At 40.6% G+C, this 12685-nt stretch overlaps 1 protein-coding gene across 11 annotated transcripts in view; it reads right to left on the reverse strand.

The window, feature by feature from the left end:
- The window catches only part of HERC1 (HECT and RLD domain containing E3 ubiquitin protein ligase family member 1), a 94583-nt gene extending 88939 nt beyond the window's left edge, over positions 1-5644 (reverse strand). For 10 of the 11 annotated variants that reach the window (XM_068144072.1, XM_068144074.1, XM_068144068.1 and 7 more), the window contains exon 1: positions 5503-5644. The gene's annotated coding sequence lies outside the window, so the exon portion shown is untranslated. Of the gene's footprint in view, positions 1-2727; positions 2746-5502 lie in introns of those variants that run through there. The other variant, XM_068144064.1, reaches the window with a different exon arrangement.
- Between the last annotated feature and the right edge of the window lie 7041 nt (positions 5645-12685).

Below are 12685 nucleotides of genomic sequence, written 5' to 3' on the forward strand. Positions count from 1 at the left end.
TGTCCTAACAGTTTCTAATATTCTAGAAAATGGTTTATTACCTGAACTTTCCACCATTACAGTCTTTTATGCTTCTTACAAAAGAGGCACTAAGTACCAGTAGGCATCATGCTTCACAGGCTACTGGTAGAATGAAGCAGTTTTTGCAATCCTTATGAAAGTTTTACAATTCAAGTTTACTTTCCTTTTTTTCCCCATAAATAAAGGATTGTATATCTAACATGTAGTAGCACATATCAGGGCTCAAAAAAACATTTATGACCTTTTTATTGAAAAGCTAATTTATATTCCAGGAATATATAAAGTTAATTAAAATCCTGCCTTGTCACAGGCCAGCAATGTAAAACCTACAAGCAACACAAAACACTCAAGATGTTCTGTATTACTCATGGCCAGGGCAAGCTATGACAGCTTTAACTGATAGTAACAGGGCAGTTACTTGTGCAATATTTTATTCATGTCAAAAAGCACTGTATATCATTGCACAAGGTAATGCTCCTCAAATGCTCCTTTGGGCCAATACATTTAATGTATACACACTGTCATGACAGATGTGAGGTGAATGGGAATGTATACAAAACAATCATGGGAAAGAGAAAACAATAAATTAGAAAACACTGACGCTGCAGAGAAATTACTACAAATTAACAGAGAACTGAATCTAAAGAGACATTAGAATCAAAAAAATGGGAAAAGGAAGCACTGCTAGATAACAAGAGATGGACAGTAAAACCACCAGCATAAAAAAAATAAGCCATGGTCTCCTATAAATCTGTAACAGCCAAACACTGAGCCAAAGGAACTAAACCAAAAAGAGTAAGCAAGAACAGCAGCTACAGCAGAATAGTCTTCATAAGAAAAACATTACAGTAAAACATACACTAACATTAATTGATTTCTGCAAACATCTGTCTCTACCAGTCACAGTGTGCACTCCTTCTTTGTATTAGCCTTCTGTTCAGCATATGGAAACCAAATTATTGATATCCTAATTCAGAGGCAAATTATCAATCCTTCTTTAAAAACACTAAATTCCACCTACCTTTATAGTATTTATCAAGAATGCAGTGTTGAGCTACTACTGATATTATTCCAAAGTCCTTCTTACTACATGATTTTAGTTTGCTTTAGGACTGTTTATTCATTATGAGGTCTACTACTGAAACCAATATAACCCATGCTTTCTGCTGGACATAAAGGATCACTCCAAAAACCTTCTGGGAAACAGACAGAAGGACAACGTTTTTTTTAAATTGGTAAGAAATTAAATCTATTTGCTCTTTTTCCTTATGTTTATAAGGGTATGATGCAAAAACCTGATGACAATTTCTGAATGTAAACCTTTGGCCGCTGTGAAAAAAACACCCAAGCAGAAGAGAAAAGCTTATTTATGCTGTTCAGCAGAAAAACTTTTTGCAAATCAATTTAATTCATTACTTCAGATCCATAGAAGTATATTGAAACAAAAGCTGGGAATGCAGAAATAATAACCAAAAGCAGTTAGTAAGAGGAACTGAAAAGCAGCCACACTCATGCATCAAAAATGTTCCAAAAATTTGAGGAAAGAGAAATGCCTGACCTTGCACTGGGAAAGGGATGAAAACCCTGGTGATGTTTCAGCACCAACACCCTCTGCCAAAAGTATGACCAAGCGTTTGTACTAACTCGCACTACATCTAACTATCTAGTCACAACATTTCCAACTGCCATAAGACATAGGAACAGAAATTTTCTTGTAAGAACTAGGAAAAAAAAAAAAAAAAAAGATGTATTTATTAGTAATCATGATTTTAAGCTGAGCAAGTCAGCAATGGACAGGAGACTGTAAAACCCATGTAAGTACAGATATGAAAAATTCATCCAAGTCAGTGACCTCATTTAACTGTCAAGTTATCTCTGAAGTAAGCAGAGAAGTGGACTGCAGCCGACAAATATATATATATAAATAAATTAAACACATATAAATACATGGGGCATATAAGATGGAAAGACACTTTTTACAATGAAGGGGGTGAGGCACTGGAACAGGTTGCCCAGGGAAGTTGAGGATAATCCAACCCTGGAAGTGTGCAAGATTCAGGCTGAGAGGGCTCTGAGCAACTCAATCTAGTAAAAGATGTCTCTGCCCATGGTAGTGGGAGTGGAACTAGGTAAGGTTCCTTCCAACCCAAACTATTCTACAGTTCTGTGACCACATAACCTCCAGAGGTGACTTAGAACGTAATTGCCTGATGGTCCTCTTAGCAAAGTTTTGAATCCTTTCTCTCCCTGGAACACAGTGTAGGTAATCCTACTTTAAAATACACCTGAATCCATTTTTGGTTTAATATGCAGGTTTTTATTGCAGACCAGACTGCAATTTAAATGCAGAATAAGCGAAGTATACACTCGTATTTATGTTTCCATTTCTTCACCCAAATTACTCCCAGTATAGCTAACTGAAAAATCAACTTCTGTAATACAAACCAAATTATTTGCAAGGAAATGTTAGAAGGTTAAATTTCTGTATTACACAGAGCTGACAGAAAAGAGAAAAAAAACAAAAAAAACCAATAAAAACAAGGTATTACGTGTAAAGAGGACTCAGACTGTAGGATCCTCTTTAAACAGTAAATTAATTTCAGCTTCCAGCAGAGAACACGATGGCTTGAGCCACCTGAACACAGTCACAACTAGCTTCATGACATCAGGTCAAGCACAACAGGCAGTCAAAGCCAGAGAATATACCTGGCCAGTTCCCAGGCTACAATGACACTTGCTTTTGACCGGCAAATTCCATAGCCAATGGTTCCAGCAGCCCTAGAAAAAACAGAGCTTCATTTTCAGAGGACCAGCTAAGATATTTTTAAAGAGAAAACACCCACTAGATTTGAATGTTCCATATGACTGTCAACCATTACAGAGAAACAGAAAAAGAAAACCTGCCAGCAATTTTGAGAGCCTGACTACTTCTGAGAACTAAAAAAAAAACCAATATTACTCGCAATTCACTAAGATGACTTTGACAGCAGAAGTCAAATCAGCCATAGACAAACGCACCCTACACTTAACTAAAACATACGAGTGCAAGGTAAAAATCTTTGAAGTTACATAAACTGAGGAAAACTGAGTATCTGTAAAGTATTGTACTGATGAGAACTCAAATGTTTGCTCCACCAAGTTTTACTGAAATACCTAGAATTCTTGTCTCCATTACATGTTTCTAAAACCATGATAAAAGTGCATCCCTACCCCACAATGATTACAAAATTAATTACATTAAAAACAGGAAGAATGACTGGAATATTAAGTGATCTTTCAATAAAGACATTTAAATGTATATATTTTTAATTTTACTATCAAAATATCACCTGTCATTTTCCTACCCATAAAATGGTCCCACTCCAGTCATCACTGACACTTTAAAACATGCACAGCACTCATGCACGGTTTTCTTCATACAGGAATGAAGACTGTGTTTATCTCAAAGACAAAAGACAGCTGAGATTTTTAGCCAGGACACTTAAATCCTTTCCTAATCAAGCAACATGAATTTAATTCAGTTCTGAAATAACAGAAGAGAAACTTTTCACTGGCAGACTATCTTTCAGTTCAAAGATCAAATAAATAAAAAAAAAAAAAAAAAAGAAAAAGAAAAAAAGCTGTGTACTATAGTCTTACTACACCAAGTAAAAATAAGTCAAGGACTTTATATCTTTATTAGTCTTAATTAGAAATTAGAAATCAATACCTCCTTTACACAGCTTGAAGAAAACAAATTCAGCATTCCTGCTACAAGTTCTACACATATCCTTCTAGCCACAAAAACATGGTTACCCTTAATGGTAAGATAACCAATAAAACATACACACCACATTTAAATATGAACATAACAGCAGAGAGGAAAGCCTCAAACATATACAAGTTTGTCTGTACTCAGAGAGAAGGAGCCCTAAGATGTTTCATTCTGAGAGGCAACCACTGTGTATAAAGCCACCTAATTCCCTGCAAGTGCAAGGATACAGAGGATTGGCAGTTCCCTTCTGTCTGGTAGCACACTAACACTTTTTATCTTTCATACAAAATTAACAGAATCCTCTTGCAGTATTGGGAAGCAGAAGCAGGATGAGCAGGTACACAGTCTGTATTTCCAGATTAAATGTTTACTGTATTTTTCCTCATACTTATGTGAGACTCAATCCTGAGATCCAAGTGCTCCACAGTCCCACCCCCCTATACAATGGAGATGTGGTTAAATGGAACCTCTGTTGAGAGGCATTAAATTAACTACATGTACACTTATAACTTTGACATTTTGTTATGAAGTAATAGTACAGAATACTTTGCTAAACTACAAATATGATAAAAGCTCATGATACCTACGTGTATACACACAATATAAATACTTGCATATATATGTGTATGTGTGTCTATAGAGCACATGGCCTTTGTTACATCAAATTAAACAGTCCATGAAACAAGAATCAGTTTAGATAAGTGACATAAATAACAGGTCTAAACCAACAGAAGATTAATATATCTCACTAACTGCACACAAACCTCTCCTGTATACACTGTGAAAGGGAAAGTGCATAACAATAGGGTTCTGTGCCTAAAAAACACGGAAAGCAGCTTGTAAAAAGTAACTTCTAAAAGAAATTAACTGTGTGCCATTAAAACTAAAACAAAACAAAGCAAAAAACCCAAACCTGCTACGTCATCACTTTCGAATAAACATAAATAATCTCCAATAAAAAGTATACATATTCATTTATCAGTACTTCAAGGAGGAGCAAGCAGATAAGCCACAGGGCGACAATACCATTCAGATGGCATGTCTGGATACACATGGAACACCTATAGTCATACACACAGTTGATAAACGCCAACGTGACAAATTTCAGTCAGAATCTTTGACACCAGACATTTATGATGCACCCAGCCACAGATGTATTTAGCACTTGCAGGAAGAACGCACGGACACGCTACAACCGCATGCATGAGGCTCAAGAAGGAAAGCACAGGCTCTGAAGACCTCATCCTAAGCACAAGGCAAAATTTGTATGGTTTATACTGCTCTGAAGAAACACAAAAAGCCGCCTCCTCCACTCCCTGCAAAAGAAGGAGCGCTGCTGGCTGCCCGTCGTTCTCTCACCCTCAGCAACAGGGTACTGACAGCCGACCAGCCCCACCTGCCACCTCTTTTTCTCCATCCCCGCCTACAGCTTCCCCCCTCCACAGACGCCCGTGGCTAGAGTCGCGGCCTCGCCTCTTCGGGCTCCCCCTGCACGACAAGCCGGTGGGTAGCCGTGCCGAGGCGCAGAGGGGCTGCAGCTGCACACCCCCACCTCCCCCCCACACGCTCACTCCTCCTCGGCCGCACCCCGCGAGACGGTGGTTCCTTTCGGTGGGGAGCGGCGCTAAGGAGAACACCCCCCCCTCCCCCGCCCGACGCGCTCAGGCCTCCCACCCCTATCCCCACTGGGCGCCCGGCTCTGCAATACCCCGCAACCAAGCGCTCACCAGGCAGCGGTGGCGGAGGCAGGTGGCAGACCTTAGCCTAGGTCTTCCGCGAAGCTGGGGCAAGCGGCAGGTCCCGACCGAAGCCGCGTCCTTTCCTGCGGCAGCAACGGCGGCTTGTCAAAGAGAAAACATGACGCGGGCGGGGAGGGGGAGGGAGGCGCCGAAATCTCGCGGGGCTACCGCGCGGGTCTCGCGAGAAACCGGCCGCTCCCCGCCTCCGCACGCAGGGCCGGCGGCGCGGCGGGAAAGCTCGGCGCGCGGCTACCCATGCCGCTCCGCGCGCTGGCGTACTGGCGGCTGTCACCGGGGCGCGTGGAACAGCCGCGGCGGGGAAAGGCAGTGAAAGAGCCTCGGGGCTCCGGCCACCGGGCAGGGGCGAGCAGCCGCGGCAAGGGGAAGTGGCGGCAGTGCCTCGGGACGAGCGGCGGCCGCAGTTTCCACCCCCCGGCTAAGCACGCGCAAAGCGGGGGCTGACGGTGGCAAAAACCGGGAACTACCACGCGCCTCGGCGCTGTCGCAGAAGCCCAGGCAGCGGGCGGACGCCAGGCAGGAGGGCTGCACCGTGAGTGCCTGGTGCTGAGTCTGGAGAGTTTGGTGAAGCAAAGAGGCTCCCACCAGGGCCGCAGAAAAGTCTGTAGCGAAACTCATGGAGAAATCCGGGAAAAACATCGGTGTACAGAAGAAAGAAGAGGTCAAACCCATCGCACAGGGCTGGGCTGGAGCAGGGCAGCAACTGCAGCAAGGATGCCTTTCCTCAGTCGAAAATGGAAGCAGGCTGCTGGCACTGGGAATGAAAATATTGCCAAAACGGTTTTATTTGTTTTCTTCAAGTGCAAGGAAGAGCAGGCAGCTTTCTGCATAAAAGCAATTTATAGAATAGTTATGGGGGATGAGGTATCTGAGACGAGACTGCTGATAAAAATGGATATATTTGAAAGTCAGTGAAAAGCAGAGAAATGGCAGCTGCATGTAAGGACAGAAAAGTGCAGAAACAGTAAAAGTGGTCATACCAGCACACAAGCAGAAATAAAATGAAAAAGAAAGCTTTGACTTAAATGTGATGAACAAGGTAACAAGTAGTAAAATGTTCACTGTGGATTGAAATTCGAGGTCTAAAATAGGAAAAGTATGCTATCAAGACTAAATTACAGGCTAAGATGAGGCAGCAACAATGACATGCCACAGAAGATCAGTTGAGGCCATGCTGGCAGGAAAAATGTCAGTTACACCCAGGTGTAACTACAGTGGTAGGGATCTCATTGCTCATGACTTCCATTAAAGGGAAAACTGACAAGAGAAGCAAGAGAAAATCTTCTGTGTGAGGATCAATTGTGTCTATTTGGATGTATCACCCTAAGGCAGGCACATAATGGTAATTTACAAATATTGGTGACATGAAATAGGGGAGCAGGCAACAATTATTTAGTGTCTCTTCCAATAGCAGAACTAGAAGCTAAGAAGTGGAACTAGTAGATGTCAAATTGAAAACAAGCAAAAGAGTGATTATTTCTTGATATATATGTAATTAAGATTAAGACCATAGAGTCTTTGGGGACACATTACTGCATGGTTGCCTTTTTCTTCCCTAGCCATCTGGTGATGGCTGTTCTCAGACACATGGTACTGATGGACCAGTGTTCCCATCTTGCAGCCAAACTTTACTGCACTGCCACAGCATGAGGCACCCTTTTCAGCCCTAAGCATGTATCTTTAACAGGGATTTACCATGGGTAGAGAGCTCAGTTCCCTGGAGGTTCTGTTGCATTTCATATGACACAAGTTCCAAACAAAATTAGATCAAGTAACAGTGGCAACTTTGGAGGCAGAGCCCAGTTATTTATGGCTCTGTATTCTATTTCCCTAAAAGGTTACTCATGGATTCATAATTATTTGCAGCAGAATAAAACTGAAGTACCTTGCTTTGAAATAGTCTTTCACTCAACCAAGCTAAAAAACAGACAAAAAAAGTCTCTGTTGGCAGCTTACCCCATCTAATATCAACCCACAGAACAATGGTCAGTCAAGGCAATCAATTTTTTGTTCAAGAAGTCTTTTCTGTTTTTTTTTTCCCCTAAGTTTTGTATCCCTAACTGCACCAGCTAATCTTTTATCTAAAGCCAAACTGCTGTGAATCAGCAACTTCTTCATTGATGAGACTACCTGTGCAAACTGACATCACCAAAAAAGCATTCTGTAAGTATGATATGCCAGCTAAAAGATGCTGTGTAAGAAATAAACTTTTGATATTTAACAGTTGCATCAAAATATCTTCAATTCAGCAATGTCCAGCAGGTCTGCCATTCCAAAAAACAGAAAGCCTAGGCAGTACTCTCCAACATGTTAACATGGCCCACACCCACATACTTACGTTAGCCGCAGCATGAAGACAAACCTTATCATTATCTGCAGGTCTCTATGGCTTGCAGACTACACCAGCAACCAACTGGTGCACAGTTTTCAAGGAATTTCTTAGGTTTACACATTTAATGTTTACTTTTTGGGTTTGTCAAGTCCTGACACAGCCCATCAATTACCTTACAATGCTGAGAGGCTAGGGCTTTCGTCTCACCATTTGTCTACATGACGATGTATGTTTCCACAGCAGCTCACTGACCTTAGAATCTAAGTTACACTGGAGACATTATGCAGCCACCCTCCAGACTGGGACCTAAGGTGCTAAGAACAAGAGAAGAATCAAGGAAACCAATCAACAGAGGGAGTTAGCATTACAGTAAGGGTTAGAGTTATGCTTCAGGTTGAAATTTTTCCTGTGATTTTAGGCTATATATCTTTTAAAACATAGATGATGACTATAATGTAGACTGTTGTAGTCAAGGTACCTAATCCTCTAAGATGCCTTGAAAATCTTTGCAACACAATTGCTAGTCATTACTGTTGCAAAATAGAACACTGCCAACTAAAGTAAGGGTAAGAGGAACAATAACAAAATGGGGGGAAAAATAATCTATTTTGGTGTAGTCAACCTTCATAAGGTTTTCAGCCCATGAAGTGCTACCAACGTAGCAAAGAACCACTGCAATTTATCTTTCTGAATTCTCATGTGAAGCTTCATTAGATAGCAACTGGATATTAACCACAATCTTTGCTAAGTCTCAAGCAATATCTAGACTTCCCCAGTTTCTCTGGCAGTCCAGGAGGGCTCTTTTAGAGCTGCAGCTCCTTGGTGACTACGTTTCTGGAGCAATGTCTGCACTTGCAGCCAGCTGGCACTCAGGACCTCCCTGACATAAAGAAAACCCAGCATGGCAAGTGATGCAAGATGAGGCAGCCTACTCTGTCCACCTGTACTACGCATGCGAGCACTGTCAAAATTTCTGAGAACCCAAATGAAGCCAATGGCATCCTAGTCTACGGCAGTACCTGTAGGTCTAAAAAATGATGCTATAAATAAAGGGAACAAGATCCACATTTGCTCTGCCACATTATTTGAGAGTCAAACTACCATTAAATGAAAACACAGCACTTCCATCCTTTGGAAATTGAAGAGGCTCCTAAAACACTTTTCGTCACCCTGAGGACTCAGAGAAAAGAATAGCCCTCTGGTCATTTGGAGCTACCTATTAATAGAGCAAAACTAAATAAAAAATAACTTCAGAAGAGCTTAATGGGAGAAGCCTAGACAAAGGTCAAGAAAACCTGAATCACAGCTTCTCAGTGGACAGCATCAGTAATCCTCTCCCCTCTCCTTCACAGAAAGCATAAGCAGAAATCATCAAAAGTCAGTCTTCCAGAAGTCAGTAGCTAATGCCGCTAACTGCACGATATTTGTGCTCAGTTTCTACTTCCAAGACAGTCTCCCTCTTAAATTCCAAGCACAGAATGAGACCAGGAGAAAGCCCACAGTATAGTTCAAGTTTCCAAGAAAGGAGGCTGAAGATATTACATCCATTAGCTCTGTGCTAACATCCCTCTTTTAAAACAGAAGTAGTACCGCCTGATGGCTGCAGATCCTTCAAATCCCACCCTCCTGGCCATCCTCCTTCCCAGCTTCCCATGGACTAAGGCACATTTCTTCTAGCACCCAGCTGTACATGACCTGTTGTACAATTATTTCCTTTTACTCTGTAGGAGATAAGACATTATTTAGGAGTTTTAAAGATATTGCTATGTAATGCCATCGAATTTACTGTTCACCTTAGGTAACAATGAGAAAGGTATGGTAATGAAAGCATAATGCTTACTTTTAACATAGGCTTTTCTTTTTCTAAAGCTTAGTAGTTATCCTTTATTTTTAGTAACCACATTTAACTATTTTATCTTCTTCTGATTCAGACATTGTACCAGACCTATGACCAATTCCACTCTATTTTTGTAAAATGTTTTAGTGGTAATGCAGTGCCTAGGACAGGACTCAACATTCAGCATTGGACTATGCTGTTTATCTAGGGTTGGTTCTTAACTGTTCTCTACAATGCAGGCTAATTTTGGATCATTACAGAAAATCAGATTTATGTATGAAATAGCTCAATTAACTGTGCTTGGCTTTTATTGACTTTTTTTTTTTCCTCCAGCAGACATTGCTAACATTGTCATGCCTTGCTGTTGTCATGGCAATGAAAGGAGTCTATATGGGGTTTGGATGTGACTCAGAAATCATTTCATACGGAAGTGGGACAATAATTAGAATAATGGACATTGGATACTTCTGTGCCACCAGTTCATAAATGGTTAACAGGGGGAAAAAGGAAGAGCCCAAGCCAGCAATAAAAGACATTGAACATAAGCTTCTTGATTGGATATAAGACACCAAATTGTTACTTGTGCCCTCATCTTTCAATTAGGGCTCTTTGGATAAAGCTTTGTCACTCTTCAGCAGCATTAAAATGACACTGATCTGCCTGTGCAGTTACTTAACTAGTACCAGTTAAAAGATGCATCAGTCACTGACCAGGTGTGGAAGAAGCAGTTGCAAATACTAAGAAACACGACTGGAGCCGTCTTACACTTATCTACGAAGTGTCTACCAAAAAAATTGATTGCCAGACTAACACCACCATTCACCTATGTCTTCTATATGTTACTCACATCACAACACTAGCTCTCTTCTTGTGGATCCAAGGTGTATGAGCAGAGCTGTTATTAGAACCTTTTCCTGAGCAGGAAAACATTAAAATATATGTATTTGTGTCAGTAACTAATTTAATTTTCTGACTCATGTTCTTGAGTGACAGTTCTGCTTAGCACTTCCTATTCATACCCAGCTGAACTACACTAACTGTTATTTATTAGAAAGCAATCTAAAGCCACATCCATACAGCCAGCTGGCTCTTACCCCAGTACAAATCATCACTGCCACATAATCAGCACTTTCAGAGCTCAGGATTGCAGGTGGCTGTGTTGCCAACACACAGTGCAATGCGGATCAGGAGCCAGTCTGAGGAAACCTGGTTCAAGATCTGATTCAATCCATCACCATCTTTCTCTTTCTTTAGCTAGCTAGTAACTTCAAACTCTTGCAAGCTAGTGTTCTGCACTGCAGAAATGCACTAACAGGAAACATCAGAGTAAAAATGGGGAAAAGCACAAAGGGAAATAACAGGGCTTTACACCTGAAGGCAATGAATGAGAATATAAAGGGGAAAATAAAAGCATTATATATGAACAACTAAGTAGCAATTAATGCCCAACTAATTTATCCATGAGTACAAAACATTTTGAACACTAGCAAGAAGATTATTGGAACTTCAAAAGGATTAGTAACTCACATTAGCTCAGTGTGATGGCATCCACTTCACAAAGTGTACCTTAACTACTGTGATATAATAGCTATATGCATCAAGATTAATAGAGTTAAAGAAGAAATGACCAATGGTCAAAGTAGCAATCATAGGATTGCCACTCCCCTATGTACTCTTATGATCTGTTCATAACACCTTTAGGGCCTTATGAGTGAATTTTGATCCTTCCTTTTCTTTTAAGTACCATTGTTGTGAAATCCTGCAATTGTGTCTCCACTTCATCTGCCCTTAGCAATACAGTCAGGAAAAGCACTTGTCACAATTGCTTCTCCCTCCTGGAGTCTTTCCTGCTCAATGAAGAAGGTAAACCAAGACCTCTGGTTGGAAACACAGAACAGAGACAACACAGAGCTCTAACATCACCTTTGTGCTCACTGCTGGAATAAGCAGATACAAACAGACTGAGACTAGCTGTCCCTTTGCATTTAAAGTGGAGAGGTCATCCAGCTATCACGGCCCTGGAGCAACAGAAGCAAATAGACTGGTTAGTCTTGGCAGGACATAGGGGGATGTACTGGAGGACTGCCAAATATAGCACGCAGAAGACGTGTGCCTGTACACATTAACTTAACACACAGTAAACTTACTGCTGTTCCTAAAAGGAGTAGCCACAGTGTTTCATGAGTTAATATTTATGAAGAGTTGCATCACATGAAATTGGACTCAGTAGCAAAATCATGCTTGAGCTGATCCTAATAAGTACTTGTATTCTGTTTTGCTTCAAGGAAATTGTAGAGATAAGAAAACAAAGAATTAAGATTATGTTTACACAGTTACAAGCACAGAACTGGCCCAGTCCCCATTTTCATGAGGCAAAAGTAAATAATAATAATAATTAAAAAAAACTTAATTACTTTATCTAGATGTCTTCAGTTAAGCAGAAAGCTTCCATTTCTTTTCATTGAGGCCATCTGAAATTGAGTAAGGCCCCTTCCTATTTATTCCTCTCTGAAATGGACACAATATCACTAGTTAGATGCATAATTTCCTTTCAAAACTACCTTTTTGCACAAATATAATGTATTACTATATGCAAGATCCTAGGTGATGTCTTTCAGCAACAGGGATTTAAGTCAGAATATAGCATTAATTTGATGAAAGTCATTAATAACTATTAAACCCAGGAAAAGGAGCATTTCATTATAGTTGTGATAGCTGCTTTTTTTTCCCTAGAAAATGGCATACAAATGGCAAAGCTATCCTCAAAACTAACATTCAAAGCCCACAGTTACACTCAGGTAATTGCACCACATGAAGCCTCCAGGCCTGAAAGATTATAAAACATCTTTTCTTTGCAGCATATTCTAATGCATTGGTTAGTATTCTGAAAACTACTGATGACTTCCATTTTTACAGGAGATCATTCCTCAAAAAAAGGCTTTAAAAACAAAATAATCCTTTTTCCATGAAAAAAAAAAAAAAAA

This window comes from Melanerpes formicivorus, unplaced genomic scaffold, assembly GCF_026170545.1.
Source record: "Melanerpes formicivorus ecotype bairdi unplaced genomic scaffold, bMelFor1.0.p_v2 SCAF_10, whole genome shotgun sequence".
Classification (NCBI taxonomy): domain Eukaryota; kingdom Metazoa; phylum Chordata; class Aves; order Piciformes; family Picidae; genus Melanerpes; species Melanerpes formicivorus.